The sequence below is a fragment of the Phocoena sinus genome, chromosome 17 (genome assembly GCF_008692025.1).
Source record: "Phocoena sinus isolate mPhoSin1 chromosome 17, mPhoSin1.pri, whole genome shotgun sequence".
In the NCBI taxonomy this organism is placed as follows: Eukaryota; Metazoa; Chordata; class Mammalia; order Artiodactyla; family Phocoenidae; genus Phocoena; species Phocoena sinus.
Window position 1 is genome coordinate 56626760 of NC_045779.1, and position 20755 is coordinate 56647514.

The 20755-nt window shown below is 36.0% G+C and overlaps 1 protein-coding gene across 4 annotated transcripts in view; it reads right to left on the minus strand.

The window, feature by feature from the left end:
• The window catches only part of TRPS1 (transcriptional repressor GATA binding 1), a 255589-nt gene that overhangs the window by 211799 nt on the left and 23035 nt on the right, over positions 1-20755 (minus strand). Inside the window, exon 1 of one of the 4 annotated variants that reach the window (XM_032610038.1) lies at positions 128-183. The exons of the other annotated variants lie outside the window; for them this stretch is intronic. The gene's annotated coding sequence lies outside the window, so the exon portion shown is untranslated. Of the gene's footprint in view, positions 1-127; positions 184-20755 lie in introns of those variants that run through there. 4 annotated transcript variants of the gene reach the window in all.

The window sequence follows — 20755 nt, forward strand, 5'->3', positions numbered from 1 at the left end:
GTTAACCTCGAACTCCCCCTGAACCTGGAGGTACACAATACTTACCTACTCTGGGGTGGGGATAAAACATCTTAATTAGTAATCATGGAGGGGGCCTGCTTCTGGAAAAGATACAAAGTGCACTTACCTAACTGCACGGTCACAGCTAAAGACACGGAGTGGTACCCATAACTAGTCTCCTCCAGACTCACAGTACCAGTGTACATACCATGAGGCTGAGAAAAGAGCTATTTCAATGCCATCGAGAATTTTGCATCAGATCTAACTCTTGCCTTACCAAGAGTTACAGAAACATTACATATTATAACATGTATTATCTTTTTAGCTATTTTTAAGTCATATTTTCACTCTTGATAAATAAGATTGTAAAGCTATGACTGAACCAGCATTCAACCATCCTTATATCATCTCTTTTTTTTAATCTGAATGAAATTATTGAGGCAGATACTGCATTAATGGTCATAATATAATTGAACAGATGTACTACATATATACACGTGTGTGTGTATGTGTGTGTGTATATATATATATAAATATATATAATCACATCAATGAACCTTACTCATGAGTTTTGCCAACTCTGTTTTAAACTTCTTCATTCTATTGTACAGCAATATCCCTCACACTGAGTACCACAAAAGTTCAAAATGCCAGTTACAGAAGGTCCACTATAGACAACCATTTAGACAACGGGGCAAAAAATGAACGAAAAGTGAATTGGGCAAGGAGGAGCTGAAGAACCTAAAAGAGTACTACAAGGCTCAAAAGTGCCAACTTCAGTCCTCTATTTAATTATGAGATAAAAACCGACCTGGGGGCTGGCTAGGGGACCAGAGGGTAACAGTGAGCATTCCCACATTTACATCATTTTCCACCTGTACAAACACATGAATGCATATTACGTGCCAAGATTGTTAAGCAGGTTCAAAACGTATGTAGCTTCCTAAAAATGCTCTAACTGTATTAATTTTTATTACTGAGATATAAGACATTCCATTTGCAAAAATCTCAATTTCCATTCTTATCTCCTCCTAAACTAAAACTTAAATCTATAAGTTTTCTTTGCATTTTTGGTAGAAGAATTTATTAGAAAAAAGCAATAGCGTACTGCACTATTTCTGTGTTACAGTATCACTAAGACAGGTTTATGCAGTGGAAACAATCAGCATTAGAGCTTAAAATATAATTCTGGTAAGTACTTCATCTCATTGATTAAAATGCTTAAATATACTATTAAAAAATTTTTCTATAAACGACTGTGACTTATGTTCCCAAAATGGCACCTTCACAGCAAAAGGAATCTAAGTTTTCTATTATTACCCAGATATTTTAAACTATTATTTAGTTTTATTTCATCTATATGAATATATAAATAAGTATGTATATAAATATGTATGTAGAAAAATATATACACACATACATTTATGAAATACCTTGCTCAAATAACCTTGCCATAGATAATCAAATGAATTATTCCACCAAAGGAATCAACTATCATAGTAATTTAAAGAGAGCTGAGATCACACAACCGTCCAATGCAAATGAAGTTAAGAATTTACTTCCATTAGATGAGAAACTCCTTGAAGGTAAGAGATATAAACTCTTATGTTCTTTGTGGCATCTTGACCGGAAACACAGTAAAGAATCAAAACCTAAGAAGGTAGAAGGGTGCACAAATCACACATCCAGTTTCTGAACCTGATTCAGATCACCAGCTGATGTAATCAAGGGCAAGCCCTTATCCCTTCTCAGAGCCTCTCTTATCCGTATAATGAGGGAATTACAATAAATTATTTCTAACCTGCACTCTGCCTCTAAGACTCCATGATGGTTCTGGTTAATAGCTTAAGCACTTTAGTTTTACCTTAGAAAAGCTTTACCCAATTTTCTTGAAACATTACAAAATATTAAGCCATCAACAACTAAGGGTAGCATAAATACCACTGACTCCTACCATTCACTGTTTTCCATTTTCTCCAACTTGCATTCATCCATTCAACACATGTATATCCAACAACAGCTATGTCTGAACACATCCAGCAAGAGGACTTCATTTTATTATTTGTCATCATTTTAAGAGAGGAAGGATATTTTTCAAAAGTAAAGAAAAAATTATAAGGAACTTCTCTTTCTAAAAAAAGCTGAAACTTTTGAGTACTTTTCCAAGCAATAATTTCAACTAGGTGCACTTTCAACTGATACTTTCTCTATGTATGTACATATACATATATATGTGTGTGTGTGTGTATATCGATATACACACACACACACACACACACGTATATATAAACACACACATCTTTATATATATACATAAAACCTGAACAAGACTAAAAAGATAGGGAAGCAAGACTGTGTAATCTGATCTCAATCTCTAATTCTGCTGAGTATGATTTTTATTATAAGTAGCAGCTCTTATCATCATAATATATAATACCAGATGACATTTTCTTATTGTTTTTCCAGATAATAAATCTTTCAAGGGTTTAAAATCAAAGCTTTACACAAAAAGAAAAGATATCATAGTCTTCTCCTTAATATATGTTTCTTCCAGGCTTGTCTGTATCAACAGCCCAAGAGTACTGAGTTATTAATTACACATTTCATGTAGCTTTTATTTAAAAAATTAAAAAGAAAGAAAAAAGAAAAGCAAATTGTTTCTTTTGATCAAAAGTCCCCCACAAAGAATTTAAAGAATTAAGCAAGTGATAGCAAAATAAAAGGAAGGTCGAATCTTGGGCTCATGGCAAACTAGATAGCTTCCATATGAACAACATATAAAGTTCAGTTTTTAAAGAACATATGTGTTTGCTCATTGGTTTAGGGAAAAAAAAAAAACTTGAATCCTGTCTACTCCATATATACAGATCAAAATCAGATTGCTTAAGTGAACTATAAAATGCAAGAGAACACTGTTTATCCAATTCACAAACCCAAGAATTGTTGAAGGAGTTTAAATGTTTTCTGTTTCTTCAGATTCCAGGGCAATACTTCAATGGTAGATCGCTTTTTCTGTAAACTGCTTCAAACTTCATAAATCCAGTGTCAGATCCTGTTCTTTGCTATCCATGTCTATTTAATTTGCTCTCTCTGAATTGATTATTCCTGAATCTTTAAAGGTATTTCTGGACATCTTAAATCCTGTTGAGATTTAAATGTCATCACCTTCAAACAACTCCCATCAAATAAATCTCTTATTAATTCACATCAAATTAATCCATAATGATCACTTCTATTAACATATGCTTCAGAGCACAAAGCCCATTAACAGTCATCTGGACACTAGAACTAACCCAAGCCTTTCTGAGATAAAATGCACACTATTTAGATATCCGATTTCAAAGAATTTTGATCCTGGCCCAAACACATTTTATTAGGCTTTTATTTCATCATGCTATGCTCTCTGTATTTTAAATATCTCATTTCAAATGTACTAGTCTAGGTAAAAGGAGATAGTCTGGTAAATAAGTAATAATGTCATACTTGCCAAAATGAGTATCCATGTATCCATATACATCTTAGAGAAAGAATTTCATTAAGTACTTACTCTTATAAAAAAATTACCAAAAAAATTTTGGGGGGTTGCCTTTAAGGACTTTATACTAGAAGTCTAAATGAAACTGTAGGATGTATCTGAAAAAATGAAGCATCTGCCTACTTCACTAAATGGGATAACTAAAATAGAGCAAGTGTACATCATGGAAAATCAAAGAGAAAGGGCATTATTTTTCCCTTCGTAACAGGTGAGAGGCAAATGTATTAAAGACTCTGATTTGAATAAGATTACAATTTCACTAAGCAAATTAAGAAATGTTACCATTCACTGCCCATACATAAGTCATTTTTCCTTTTGTATTCCTCTCCAAGAAAAAAAAATAATTAAAATAATCTACAATGACAACGGTTGATTCAAACAGGCCAATCTGACTTTGCAAGTGTGCAGGGGCCAGGTTCAACTTTATCCTTTCTTCTTTGTTAAACTGAGAATATTTCAACTGGTCCACGGGCAAAGAGCCAAACACAGCACTTAAATTCAAAAGGAATAGCTCATGGAAAAGTATACATGCAATTCTTTATCTTGATGGTTATGATGGGAATTGACATTTTATTTGTATGTAAATTAGATTTCTACTGATAACAAAAATAATGAGTGCTGTGCTCCATAGGAATGCCTTTGACTTTCTTCCCAGCATTTGCCCCAAAAAATCTTTGTATATTAAAGGTAATTTAATTTTAATATATCGATGGTGCTTTGTCTGTTTTCCAATCTGTTATTCAATTGTAAAGAAAATCTCAATTATTACCTCAATCCAGCTATGTAACTGGCTTACAGCTGTCTGTGTCCTCCCATAAGAAATCTGTGTCAATCACTGCCAATCCATTTGGTAAATTAACATACATGTACAATATGGTGAATCTAACAGATGCATTCCATGACAATTCAAAAAGAATGTTCACTGTCTTCAAAGCACTGTTTAAGTGTATTAGGCAAAGTTTTTGCTCATTTTTTTAAGAGTGCCAAACTAGACACAAGATTAAAACAATCGCCATGAAGGATATTGAGAGCTTATACTGGTTTTATATACACACACATACATTTTTTAAACACACGTGTATCTATGTGTTAAATATAATATCTATCATAATATTTAACAAATGTCATATATAATATATAACATAATGTATACATGTATATGTGTGTGTGTGTGTGTGTGTGTGTGTGTGTGTGTATATATATATATATATATATGTATATAAAATAGCCAAAGTGATGGGGAACATACATTTGTGCCACCATATTCAACAGTTTTTGCTTGCAACTCTGGTAAGTAACTTGAAAACCACTAAGGTACCACTTGCTCATCCCTAAGGTACCAAAGGAAGCAGCTTAAAAGGTCTCATCCATCGGAGACCAATAGTCCAATGAGTACCTGCCAGGTAAGGCACAAATATCACGAGGAATCAGCAAATGCATACAGGCAATGAAAGGAAATTAAGAGTAAGTTCAGAGTGTTGCTCTATATATAAGTTCCAAGAGGCCAGGGATCTTTATTTAGTGTAGTTTAGTTTTTTTTTTTTAGATTCTTTTTTTTTAACATCTTTATTGGAGTATAATTGCTTTACAATGGTGTGTTAGTTTCTGCTTTATAATAAAGTGAATCAGTTATATATATATACATATGTTCCCATATCTCCTCCCACCCTCCCTATCCCACCCCTCTAGGTGGTCACAAAGCACCGAGCGGATCTCCGTGTGTAGTATGTATTTTTAAAAGTTCATTTAAGTTAACAAACAGTACAAAGATATCTTTCTCACTGTGTAATGAATACACACTAATGACATGAAATTTGGTTTAGACACCCCCCTAGTTATTGCTAAATGCCTAATGTAAGCAACTTAGCCTCATTTTCCCTTCTGATAAAAGCAAAAAGACAAATTATACACACACAGGTTGGAATCATTTTTCTCTTTTGTTAAGTACACTGAAATTTTTCAAACGAAACTGGTCCTGTTTTAAATGGGAAATATTTTTAAACTGGAAAGCAACTTCTGATAGTGGAATAGGTTAAACCACTTTTTCCTGACTCCGAGGATGAGAAAAGTTTTACGTATGAAGGAAAAATAAAGTACACACAGAATTCCTTCGTAATTTGGGTAGGTAACAGGCTTGGAAATCTTCAGCTGTAGGAACTTTTTTGAATAAACCATTATTTCTGGACCCTGCCTATGCTCACCCCAAATTTAGCTAGGCTCTATCTGGAATTTTACTATGGTAACTAGTTAAGCACAGATGACAAGAAATTCAAGAATTTTCTCTACGTTCTTTCCATGATATTAGCCTCAAAAAGAGAAATGTAAGGAGGTTCCTTGGTCAAAATAAGTTTAATGGAAACGGTCTAATACTTTATACCCCTTCTTCATAGATCCACAATGTACATTAGCGATTACAGCTCTGAAAAGTCCTGGGAGTTATACAGTAGGGAGTCTGTTCAATTTGGATTGGAATTTCCCAATCTCATTTGGCTTTAAGTCACATTCTACCACTTACCAACAAAACTAATGTTCTGCTGAGCACAGTTGGAGATGCTGCTCTTCTTGCCTTATGCATATGTAATATTTTAAAATATTAAATAAAAGCATAGGTAATGTTTTTAAACAAAATAAGTATTCTATCATTAATTTAGCAAGAAAACTAGGATGCTTTGATATGAAGTTGACAATTTTGAAGGGTTTTGTTTTGGTTTTTTTCCAGCATGGTTATCAACTCTAAAAGATCAGGATCTATTATCATGAAAGATTTAGATTCAGTATTTTAAAAGAATGTGTAATGGCAGGGGGTGAGTCATGCTAGAACATCAGGGGAAAAAAAGGCAGGAGATAAACATCAATGCACACTATGATCTCCAATGTCCAAATCATATATGCATAAGCATGTATGGATATAAGCCCAGTGTTATCTCTGAGCTAAACAGTTTACACAGATATCATTGCATTAAAAAGTCCTATTTTTTCAGTTATTCTTTCTAATGCTGTCCACTATAGTTAATCAATTTAAAGCACTACCACCTTATATAATAAATTTGTCTCAGTCTTTTATAATAACTTTAAATGTATCTGATTAAACTTAGGAACAGAAATATGGCAGGGAGTTTAAGGAACTATGGTGTGTGGAAAGCAGTCAGAGACTGAACCAGGACTGCACGGAGGGAACTTACAGCACCAGTAGTTCTCAACTGCTTGAAGATACTGGAGGGGCTTCCCTGGTGGCACAGTGGTTGAGAGTCCGCCTGCCGATGCAGGGGACGCGGGTTCGTGCCCCGGTCCGGGAGGATCCCACATGCCGCGGAGCGGCTAGGCCCGCGAGCCATGGCCGCTGAGCCTGCGCGACCGGAGCCTGTGCTCCACAACAGGGGAGGCCACAACAGTGAGAGGCCCGCGTCCCGCAAAAAAAAAAAAAAAAAGAGATACTGGAGAGAATACGTCAAGCCTACACGCTCCTCTCTGGTTATTAATAAATCCCATTCCCCCAAACTCAGCCTCTGCTTCCAGATTCATCTGTACTGAGTCTGTGACTTCATCCTTTCTAGTATAGCTTAATAGAGTCTAGTTCGTGTTTCTGGGTGATGCAGAAGAACAACGATATATATAGAGAGAGGGCGGCCTCCCTACCTCACCCTTCTCAGCTCTTGCTTCATGGGCTCTTGGATTTTGTTTTATTGCTATTGCTTTCCGCCTACCCCCAAAGATGAAAACAAAAGATTAAAAATAAATTTAAAAATAGAAATAGGCTGGGTAGATGCCAAAGTAAATGTGAAACAGGGAATTTATTTGAAGTTAATTTTAAATGCAGAGTCAGACATAGTGGTGAGGTCACGGTAAGGGCCAAGTCTGAGAGGATGACCACATATTCAGGTTACTCGTGGACGCCACAGCACCTCCTTTACCATTCACCAAGCAAGAAAGAACGGCGGTATGATGCATATAAGAGGGGCTCTAGAATCAGTGAGGGCAGAAATTAGCTCACTCATTAAATATTTTGTATAGCTAATCTACTCAATCTTCACATTTAAGTTCAATACAAACTTAAGAATCTATCGAAACACACGCACACAGACATACCCACACACACCTTTGGAAAAGACTTTCACCACCTGCACCCCAATTAGTAATTTCTTTTCTCCGTCAATCTTGTTGTGGACACCTGTCACAACAGAGTAAAGGAAAAAAATATATATTTATATAATTCCAGATTCAGGTGTTTTACAAATAATTCCTTCAAAATCTTACTGAATTTTGAAAGAAGTCAAAATTCAGAACTAGATTTTCTAGGTTCACAATCGTGAATGGTAATGTATATCATAACCTAAATTTTTAGTGAATATCAAAAATTTCCTATGTTATTGTTACCGTGAGCCAGACACTATGCCAAGAATGTATTATCTCATTTGATTTTCATTTTTAACAACAACTCTTTAAGTAAGATAATATTATTATCCACTTTTTACAGATGAAGCAACTAAGATTTAGAAAAGTTAGATCAACTTGCCGAGGTCACAGACCTAGCACATGGAAGAGTTAGGTCTGAAGGAGTCTAGGGCCAAGATTGGTTTACCACTGCATTTCTCACAAACTCCCTAATGTTTTTATGAACTACAGTTAAGCAATGCATTCATAGATATAAAAGTGATAGCACTTTAAGAAACTTACAAGAGAATAAAACCTACCAGACACCATTTTACAAAGATTACCATCAAATGTACTTGATGTACTTGCTTGGCTCTATATTTGTGTCAAGCAAATATACAATCTTCCCAATATTCTCATGGACTACTGGGTTATCCTAATATTTGAATTTTCCTCCTAACACCTGGCACATCACTATGGTTATGAAATTATTCAAGTCCCTAAATGGATTCACTTCTACAAAGTCTTTACAATTCCCCTGAGCAAAAGTTGAGTCTTTTCTACTATCATCTGTGGCGATGTATGCACACCTCCTTTTTAAGTGCTTGCCACGCACAATGTAATTATGAGTTTATGCTTTAGGCTACCTCCCTAGACTGTGAAGTCCTCCAGACCAGAAAATACCATTATTAATATTATTAATGTCAATTCAAAGTAGTAATATATATCCATTCATGTATGTGACTACTTAATAAAAATTGATAAAAAATGAATTTACATATTTAAATATTTATATGTTATCAACGATTCTCAGAGGCTACAACACACTTCCTCCTTAACAGTGACACACTATGATAATGATTATTAGAGGGAAACATAGTAGCATAATGGGGCTAGGGACATACAAGTTTTTTAAAAGTTCAATGATACTAACATGGTCCTCCCCACTGAGACAAGCCTACTACCGAGTAGACACTCACAAAAGTTCTTATTGGACAGATGGATGTTAGCACACTTAGAAATCTTTGCTTAGTGTTTATCTTTTCGAGGAAGGCCTGAACCTCTGGACATTAGATAGTCTTGCAAAAATCAAAACTAGAATATTGCTACAGTTGTCTCATCAACGTAATTAATAGCAAATCAAATCAAGACATACAGAGACTCAAAGTATTAATTTTGACATTATTTAAGCTGAACAAAAATCAAATATCATAGTTCTGGATCCACAGTCATAGAGCAATAAATGCATAAGTTGTGAGAAATAAGAATTATTAAATTTGTTTTTTGAAACTGTGAATCACACAACTATGTTGGTTTGATTTGGGTCCTATATATGTCTATATAAATTTACATACTGAAAACATTTGTGAACTGAAGTACATAAAGGAAGGTTCATTAAAAATTAAGCACACTTTATATAGTAATAATTCTATAATAATGTTACTATAGTCAGTAAAATGAATTTTACAAGTTCATATATCTGCATGATTATTTCTATTCTATATATGAATATCATATGGTATTTAATGTATTTACAATATATATTAATATTTACTATAAGTACATGCATTTATATATATAAATTTTATTTACAAATTTTTCACCATGTAACCTCTAACATTCCAAAATTCAAAATATTCTGTACTAATAGCATAATATATAAAAATAAATAAATATCTGTCTTTTAAAGGAACAGACTGGAACATAAAAGAATACAGAAAAGTCTACAACGTCTGGATCAGACTCCTAGCAACTTAAAGCATCTGGTCTGACATAAAGCCAGAAGTTCGATTTAAAAATGTGTGCATGCACACAACTGCACGCACGTGCACACACACACACACACACATTCACAAGAATGCTCACAACATCATTATTTGAACTGTCAAAACTGGAAACAACTCAAGCGTTCATCAACAGAACAGGTTTAAAAGTTGCAACATACAATGGAATGTGTGGTCATACAATAGAATATTATGCTGCAATAAAAATAAGCAAATTACATACTACAACATGGATGAATTTCACAAACGGGATGCTGACTGAGAAGTCAGACATAAAAGAATGCATACTTCTAATGCATTACGAATGCTATGCTTTAACGCACGCAAAGCCTCAAAACAAGCAAAACCAGTCTAAAGTGTGAGCAGTCAGGAGAGTGATTAACCCCTGTGGGAAGGAAAGGAGGAGGGGGCACAACAACTGGGCTTGGAGGGCACTAGCGATGTCTCTGTTGACATGAGAGACAGTTACACAAGTGTATTTATTTTGTAATAACTCACTGAAGTACAGATTTATGATTTATGCATTTTTCAGATAAAAAGTTAAAGTGTGTGTGTGTGGTTTTTCAGTGAAATAGCAATTGCTCTGCAGGGACCACGGAGTACATAATATATTGAGAGGAATCCTGTCAGCTGATATTTTTTATGGGCAAATCAAGCCAACCAATGGAGTGGAATGTCGTCATTGACCATTCAAGCCAAGTTGCAGGGCACAAAGAGCCCAGATGTGCCAAGTAGGCAACAAGGTAGTAGAAGAAAGAACAAAAGAGAAATGAAGGGAGAAGAACCTAAAGAGTTCTGGGCAAAAGAGATTTGAACGGGTGAAAGGTTTAAAAAGAGGTCAGAGGTAAATAAAAACAGGAGCAAAAAGCAACAGACACCCCAAGAAAGGAAAAGATAATATCGAAGGAAACAGGAGAGCGATCTTGGTCTTGGACTCTGGTCGTAGTGGAGGGGTGTCAGAAAGGTGCAAAGCAGAGACACACATCTGTAGTTGTTAAGTGTATCATTAGGACACACGACACACATAAGACCACAGAGACAGGCTAAGGAAAGGTGGAAGAGAACACATATTTGTTGAGTATCTATTATGTACCAGCCATTTGCTTCTTGGCTCACATAATTTTCTCATTTAGTCCTCACTGAAACCTGCGAGGAATCTATTCGCCCTATTTTAACAAACAGGAAAACTGGAATTGAAAAGGGGTTAAAGTAACCTGCTTACCTGAGAAGACTGGATTGGAATAAATGAAAAACAGCCAATCAAACAACACTGTGGCTTTTTCAGAGAATCCACACATTGAAATCCTGAGTATTTTTATAAGGCTGAATAAATGCCCTGTTTAAATGAAGTGTAGCAGATTCTACCTTGATCTAAGGTAGCTGCTCTCAGTCTACGTAATAAGGTATTCCATCTCACACATCGAACAATGATAGGTGTTTCTCACCTTGTACAAAAAAGATAAGTTAATAGGTAAAATTCTATCAGTTTTAAACTTTCCACCTGGTTAATATTTTCTTAAGACTTTGGCTTCTATTATCACGTGGCTTCCAAAAAGGAATGAACAAGCAGCATACAAACGTTAACAGAGAAACTCGAACGCAGCATTTCTTAAATGTATTTCCCGGGACGTTTAGTATTTGTTTTGTAGGTACAAGCAGACATATAATACAATCACATTTTATCCTACGGAAATCGCTCCAGGCTTGTGTGTGATATGATAATTTAAGACTATTTCAGGGGGTTTCTCAAAGAGAACCATAAAGTCCGAGAATATAGTCATCTAAATGAGCTTAAGAACCTTTGGTTGAAGCAGAACAAGAACTGGTTGGCTGGCCCCGCTTTGTACGCTTCCTGTACGTCAAAGCATTAATGCTCTATATATTTACCTGTTGACTCCAGGAAACAAGCTGAGGTATGGATGGGAAAAGCTGTTTGAGAAAGGAGCAGCACAATGCCTAGAAAACAGTGTCACTATGTTGTATTATTTAAAATTAACTGCTTCCATGATTCTTTTGAACTTTTTGTGACCTGACATTTCACAATGACAGTTTTACCGAGTTATTCAAAATCAAGGTTACTGCAGAGTTCACCTGAACAAACAATACTGGGATCTGGTCATATTATTATTATCTCATACCTGCAAATGATGCCTTGGTTATTTAGGCTACAAATCAGGGTTCTATTCAGAAAATAAAATGCTGTTATCAAAATGACTTCATGAAAAAGTTAACATATCATGAGATTGACATACAGTCCTTTTAACCTTATTATAATATTATGAATGCCCTGTTTTAAGGTTAAAATAGAACAAATCACATTACAAGTGAGACATGACAGAAATCTCTAAGAAAATTGTAGCCTACTAAGTGTATACCATATTCTGGAGGGAAAAAAAAAACAGGCTGTAGGTCCCCAAATATCCTGCCCTGGTTTATGAAAACAAACATGGAATTCTCCTTCACAAAGTATCATCAATATGGTCCAAATGAGCTAAAAGAGGAGGTGGACTCCGGCAGGTAAGGACCACAGTTCAGAGTATGAATGGCGGAAAGAATACAGGAAATACTTTGGACAGTGCTAACAAGTTACAAGATAGCACTACTCAAGAATATTTTTTGATGACCCAGAATATTGCTTGAAAGAGAACCGCTTTAGTCTGGTTCAGTAACTTATACTTAGAATAACGTCTCATAATTTAACCCCTTGTGCATCCTTCACCTCACTCTCATGAAAAAATTGCAAATGATTACCCAAACAAGCGACTACTAGAATGTTTTTCCCAGCAACCCAGGTCATGTGTATCTGCAGGCCTCAGTACCCGTTTAGCACTAAATCTTATTTTTTTGTGCAACTATGACAAAAATGACCATATGCTATGATTACTGATACTTATACTCAAGAATACATTAACATGACATTTGTTCATTCAACCTGTGTTTTTGCGGGCATCGAGTTAGGTGCTAAGAAGAAGCTGGGAAGGAGGCAAGCAGGGAGGCTGCCCTCCGTGAGCTTCCAGTCTAGCCAGAGAAAAGAAAACCAGGACAGAGAGGTGGCCTGATCCAGATCTGGTATAACAAGAGAGGGTCCTGGGGGGAAAAATGAGTGCAAACTGAAAGAGCAGAAGCTGGCCAGCCGAGAGCAGAGAACTAAGGGAGTCAGGCAGGAGAAAGACCAAGCGGAAAAGGCGGTTCTCCCTCAAGAGAGAATGTGACTTCTTAATGGGACTGAAGGAGGTTCCGAGGGGTTAGAGCCATTTCAGTGGTGTTTGCTTAAAAGTTTCAATTCTGTGAAATAAAGGATTAAAGCATAAATCCTGTGGGAAATTCCTATTTTTCTGAAAAGAGTACACAATTCATTTATCATCCATGTTCACAAAACTTTAGATAAACTCTTCATTCAAAGTATTTACTACTGGGATATGGATAAATCTCCTCTATAATTATGTTATGGAAAAAGCATTACTGAGATAAAAATAATTTAATATGAAAAATACTGTCTCTGACTTCAATGCAATTTTTTTACCATATGATAAGATAGTGCCACTACTCCTATAGTTTCGTATCATAAGCAATTAAGTATAATCCTGGAAATAGGACTATTATATTCTGAATGAATTTATGTTCATTTATATGTTAATATATTAATGGTTATGTGCATATGTATAATCTATTGAAAACTGATCTCTTCCCAAAAGCTTGATATTTAATTCTCATTTAATTCACATTTAATTCTCAATAAAGTTCCTGTTTACTCTGCCATGAATGCAGAATATTAATAGTTTAAAAAACGATTCTGGTTCATCAGTCTGGAAAATAAGGTACCACAGCAATGTTGAATATCATATATACATTCTGCTTATGGGCCAAGGCATTTCATACTAAAATTTCTAATCAATTAATTCACTCATACAGTCTAAATTTATTGAGCACATAGTATATTTTAAACAATGTTGCTGATTACCAAAAAGAGAAGAAGTTTTAAGAGAAAATTATTGCTTTCTAAGAGACGAGCTCCCTCTGTCAAAGAAAGTAAGTTCACAGTAAGCATCTCAGTAACAATACAGGGTGAGACAGGGTTATGCACCAAAATCAGCAGTGCAAACAATAAATCCCTTTGGAGGCAAACAGTTAGGTCCTAAATGTCTGCTATTATTTTTATGAGTATTATTATTATTTCCACTATTCATTTCACTCGTAATAAAAGAATGTAATGTGGTCAAGAGCAGTGGAAACATTTAAGGGAGATGAGAGTGAAGACGATCCTGAGGAAGGTATAAGAAATGCACAGCTCTGGGGAAGAGAAAACAGCACTGCAGAAAATAGGATGTAAGAGAAACAAAGGGTTACTCTCCAATACAAACATGCCAAGGGAAGAGTCTGAACTACTAAAATATGTGGTTGCAAAGTTAGTAAGACAGAATCTTGCATCCTAGCTGATGAGGCTGGAGCACTTGTAGAAAACAGGAACCCACTTGAAGTTTCCAAGTAGAAGAGATTAGGAAAACTGAACTAGACCTTGTGTGAAGTGTTCATTGAAGAAAAGTGAAAAATGAAGAATGTTATGTATTTCAAAGACAATCAACTATGCTTCAACTCTGATCATAAAAGAAGGGTGAATTTTTAAAAAAACATCAGAGATTTCTTACCAGTTCAGATAAGAGGATGGGGTTACTGACATACCTTTGCAAGACATTAATGATATAGATTATTTAAGCATTTATGTGTCACTATATCTTTCTATAGTTCAAATTGGGAGTTATTTATGTATCTGCTTCCAACTTTAAATCCTTGCCTGGACGGTGTTTTCCTTTGGTCATTCATATTGATAGTCTCATGACCAACTACAGTACCCATAAATGAGTAGGTGCTACTTAGTAAATATTTGTTGAGTGGACTTACTGAAGTTACTGAAATTTAGTGAATAAGCTTCTGAAGCTTACTGAAAAGACAAAAATAGTTAATCAGCTAACTAACCTAGCCACTTGACACCCGTTTGTTTCTGAACTGCCTGCCCATATTTAGTGTTTTATTTTAGCCCTGTTTCTCCTGACTCCATTCTAACTCTTCAGTTCTTAGACTTGCGGCCTTTTATGAAGTTTTCCAAAGTAACTTAAGAACAAGCCTTCCAAAATGATCTCCAGATCTTCAGAGTCCCACTGGGAACTCACTCAGAACGTGGTCAGAAACTCCGTAACGATCCAACTAGTACATTCTGATCCATGGAATTCAGTAGTTAAAATAATGGCCAGGAAGACCCCAACACAACACACCTTGAAATAAAGATTTCAAGCCAGATCTACACAGAGGAAGAGTTGGCAGACCTCAGATTTAAGTACTAGAGATCCATCCAAAATTTTGTTTCACAGCACTACTTCCTGGTCACCACTCAAGTGTCCCATTCTTCTACATCCAGATGGAATTTGTTTTTAAAGTAGGAACACTCCAGAATCAGGTCACTTTTAGGCAGAGATCAGCCTTCTTTGTGCCCACTCAAAACAATTCCTCTAAGACTGTAGCAGAAAATCTGAAGAGTGAGCACAGGGCATGAAACAAGGTGACCTGACAATCTGTATTAAGGCCAAGAAGGTACCCTTAGGCACAAGCCACACTGCATTTTTAGCCAGAAAATTTCAGGTTACAGGTTTGAAGTAATAGAGCTTGCAAAAAGTTGTGGGCAGAGATCTCCTTGTACTTCCAAAAACAACCCCTGGCAAAACTGCTTCTTTTTCGAGGTTGAATAGGATAAATAGAGAACTGCACACGCTTAAACACACACAGTTACACACACACACTCAAAGGATTACAGAAGCATATAAACCACAATCAAGAGTGGTTCTAGCCAGGTTTTAACCTCTTTGAGTTTACCTGTATTGTCTTTATCCCTGTAAAACATGTGTAACGTGTCTATTCTACAAAGTTAGTTTTTAAAGGAAATGAAAAGAGAAGCAGATACAAATTAAATGCATAAGACAAGAGACTGTAAAAGGCAATGTGATATAACTGTTGGTCTTCATTCTACTCTTCCCTGCTAGACTCCAGGCTCCTAGCATGGACAGCACACAGGGTAGGCGCTATACATACTCTGAATGAAAACTGACATCAAGATGCCAGTATCTATTGGGAGGCAAGATGTACTTCTTGAACAGGTAAATTCACAGTCATTATATGACTTTTTTAAAAAGCAGTCAACCAAACATTTTGACTATATTTCTCTTGTTTTCGCTTTTTTCAAAAGTCACTGAATTTTCTGCTTTAAGTCAGCATCTCTCTTAAACAGTTTGTGTACTAGAAGTACAGGGTAAATCAAAGAGTGTCAGCAGAATGTCTGTCGCCTATGTCACTTCGTGAGGTAATCAGTATAAGCATTGTCTCTTTTAACAAATTAGAAGCCCTTAACTTCTTAAAGCAGTTAATACCCAGTAGTAGCAGAATGTATATTTATAGAGTCAGAACACCTTAATTACAGTCTATTACCAGGGAATGTCTTAAGCAATAAGAAGATTGGAAAACATTATTTAAATATAATCATATTTGCATCTCACTTAATTATCAAGTTTATAATTGTTTTCAAAGAAAAAAACATCCTTTATAAAAGGCATTTTGTTAAAATTCTTCATGATAGATTGTTAATTTTACGTACCTCCCTCTCCTAATATCCAATGATATATGGTAATTGGAAAAAGAGAAACAGTTTCGTGACTAAGATGATAAAACAATGTTCTCTGATTTTGAAAAAGGTTACCTTTTCCCTTGACAGAAAATATGCACTTTTTTCTAAATCACTGAAGGAAATAAGACCCTCTACCCCATTCCCCAGCTCCTCTCTATCCCTGCCTTTAAGAATCTTTGCAACAGCAAAACAATGAGTGAGTTCTAAGCTCTAAAGGGACACAGTCAAGCCTACAACTCAAAATTAAACCCACCCATTTGCTAGAGCTCACAGCTCTACAGAAATCACAGTGCCAATATGAAAATACAAGAGACCAAGTCTCTGGAAAAGGCCTTGGAAATGAAGTGTTGATAACAAATCAAATCAAAGACTGTCCGCAGTACGTGTTCCAAAGGGTCTGAAAGCAATACAACTTTACTTCACTGTCCTGACTTCTAAGATGTCCATCAATGTGGAGGAATATAGTCTATTTCCAAATGGGTTGTAGCTCTCAGGAAGAGATAAACTGATGTACTGAAAACCAAGTCTTGGATACTTAAGGTTCAAAGGGTAACGCTCTCATCTATACTCAGTCTCCCTTACATGGGAGGCAAGCCTCTGAGGTTCAGAGTCTGACAATGAGAGTCACGTATCCAGGTACTTAGGATAAGGCAGTCCTGAGCAATCTGTTTAACTAAACAGCATTACTGCCTAAATTGGGGGATGGGGTGCAGTGGGGAACAGTCTGGATTCATTTGCAGCAATTTCGCTGTAGAACTTAAATATTTTTGAAGAAATATGGTAACGTGATTATCCTTCTGGAACTAGATCCACTGACACTGTCACATTAACTCACAGCTTGTTAAATACTGTGCAATCTTTCTATAACATTCTTTGTTTGAGACTAGAATCAGCATATGGGAATTGCTCTTTTCCTGTTAAACTGAAGTCATTACTAACTACTCATCTGTGACATGTATGCTTTCTTGTAACCAGGGATTTTAGCTTCACAAAATTTAGAAACTGCCACACTGTTGCTTGGCATCGCTTTCAAATGTGACATCATTTAAATTTTGGAAAACTCCGTTTTAGTAAAAACACAAGTGGGTGCCAGGTTAAAGATGGCCCAAAAGCGGCAGCAGGGTCTCTAACAGGGACCAACTACGGTTCATTCTTTCAATCTTTACCTTCACATGCCTTTCATTAGAATCACATGGAATTACGATGAGATCAACAAAAGCATTTCAAAATGGGTTATCAGATTACCAGAATACAGAATGGCTTCCAGTTACTGAAGATCTGTATAGGAGAAAAACTGACGTGGAGAGGAAAAAGTCCCATTTTCAGTTTCCTTTATTTCCAAAGCCTAAGGAATACGAGTATTTTTAAATAGACACATTAACAAACACTATATATGTGCATAATAATCAAAATACAATATAAAACAAACACAAATATAGATATGAAACTACTGAGTCATGTAGCGCAGAACACAAAATAAACAGGGAACTGTGTCAAAATGATAAAGAAGTCTGCAGAGACTCAGTATCATTCAGACCCTCTGAGAGTCCCATTTGGGAAATTCCTGAATGATTTCTAAAACTTCCTCCATTATCTGAAAACTTGCATAGCAAAAAGAGAAATTCAAGTCACCTCATCAATACAAGCCCCTAGTCAGAACTTATGAATTTTTGATTCCAAATATAATTTTTGACAGCAGCACTTGTCAAGAAAAATTTAGGATTAGTGCTCTTAGTAGAGATCTCTTTTCTATCAAATAAAAACAATTCTAATGGTTCATTGTAATTTCCCCTAGAAAATATAAGTGGCATCTTATGTGTCACTGTTAAGAAAATGCTTTGGGCTTCTAACCTTAAAAGAAAAAAAACCTTTATTAATTTTAATCATTTTGTTATTTTTGATAGACATATTTTGTAAATAAATATCTTTACCGCTGATGTTAAAAGCATGTCTGCTTCTTGGAAAAACACACACACACACACACACACACACAGCTTGAAAACTTAGGACATTTGGTTGCAAATGATGCCTCAGAATCACTGTACCATGGAATACAACCTACAGTGGCTATGAAATCATGTGACTATTTATTATTCTCCTGCGGAAAAACTGGATGACCTCAGCAGTAAAACATCATTTTTATTCACAAAGTGTATATGATCATGTAGCACATATCCCATATATGGAAAAAAAATGATAAATTCTAAAATGTCCAGAGAGAATCACAAAATATTATCTGTGAGAAACTACTCCTCAGGAAAGGGTCTGATGCATTCTGAAAAAGTTACCACAACCTACTTACAAATAAGACAGTGATTAATTCTGAAGGGGAATTCTGTAAGAATACAAAAAGTAAGGTATGAGACAAAATCTCTGGCTTTCAATAAGTCATGTATTAACACATGGGAAGGATGCTCAACATCACTAATTAGAGAAATGCAAATCAAAACTACGATGAGGTATCACCTCACACCGGTCAGAATGGCCATCATCAAAATATCTACAAACAATAAAGGCTGCAGAGGCTGTGGGAACCCTGTTGCACTGGTGGTGGGAATGTAAATTGATACACTATGGAGCAGAGTATGGAGGTTCCTTAAAAACTAAAAATAGAATTACCATATGACCCAGCAATCCCACTACTGGGCATATACCCTGAGAAAACCATAATTCAAAAAGAGTCATGTACCACAATGTTCATTGCAGCCCTATTTACAATAGCCAGGACATGGAAGCAACCTAAGTGTCTATCAACAGATGAATGGATAAAGAAGATGTGGCACATATATACAATGGAATATTACTCAGCCATAAAAAGAAATGAAATTGAGTTATTTGTAGTGAGGTGGATGGACCTAGAGTCTGTCATACAGAGTGAAGTAAGTCAGAAAGAGAAAAACAAATACCGTATGCTAACACATATATATGGAATCTAAAAAAAAAAAAAGTTTCTGAAGAACCTAAGGGCAGGACAGGAATAAAGATGCAGACGTATAGAATGGACTTGAGGATATGGGGAGGGGGAAGGGTAAGCTGGGACGAAGTGAGGGAGTGGCATGGACATATATACACTACCAAATGTAAAATAGACAGCTAGTGGGAAGCAGCTGCATAGCATAGGGAGATCAGCTCGGTGCTCTGTGACCACCTAGAGGGGTGGGATAGGGAGGGTGGGAGGGAGGGAGATGCAAGAGGGAAGAGATATGGGAACATATGTATATGTACAACTGATTCACTTTGTTATAAAGCAGAAACTAACACACCATTGTAAAGCAATTATACTCCAATAAAGATGTTATTAAAAAAAAGTCATGTATGAAACTTAAGTATCAGTACAAATGCAATTTAAAATAAAAATGATGGCATAGGTCATTAATGACCCAAAGAATAAGGCACAGATGGACAATGTGAAAAAATAACCCAAAACATTTCTTTCAAGAACTTTTACAATTCAGAGTGGCCTCAAACACCAAAGTTTATACAACAGAAATCCAAACAGAAGAACTGATGAATTGAGTCATATATTTTTCCAAGGGAACAGTGCCTGTAGTCTGTTGGAATAAGTTGATGCCACACTTCCCTATAATACCTGACAGCTAGAATTCCGCTCAGTATCTGTCCTGATTATAATTCCCTAAGTTAAAAGTTAACATAAGGCCTTAGAAATACCATTTTTGAACAGTCTAATGAGTACTCCCATAGTTAATGATATATGAAAATTATAAAGATTAGAAACAGAAGGATTATAATTATTATAATAATAAATATTCACACAGCCCTTCGGCATTCACCGAAACCATTCTACATGTATTATTATTATTTTTTTTTTTTTTTTTTGCGGTACGCGGGCCTCTCACCGTTGGGGCCTCTCCCGCTGCGGAGCACAGGCTCCGGACGCGCAGGCTCAGCGGCCATGGCTCACGGGCCCAGCCGCTCCGCGACATGGGGGATCTTCCCGGACCGGGGCACGAACCCGTGTCCCCTGCATCGGCAGGCAGACTCTCAACCACTGCGCCACCAGGGAAGCCCCACGTGTATTATTTAAATTGACTCTTCCCCTCGCCACACAACCTGAGCCCAAGTAATATTACTCACAGCCTATAGATGGGGAGGCTGTAAACTAGAGATGTTAGAGACTTACTCTAAATCTGATTTTATTCCAACAAAGCCACTCCACTGATAAGAAAACACAGCTACCACCTATGGATCTTCCGAACACAGCTGGACATAAACCTATTCCAGACAATCAGATGGCCCTGAGATGGCTGAAACGTCTTTATTTTGTTTTCTACATAGCTGGTGAACAAATAAGCTTGGAAAGAGGACAAAGTCCTCAGATAATAGAAAAAGACAAAAAAAAAAAAAAAAAACCAAAACACCAAAACCAAAAAGGTT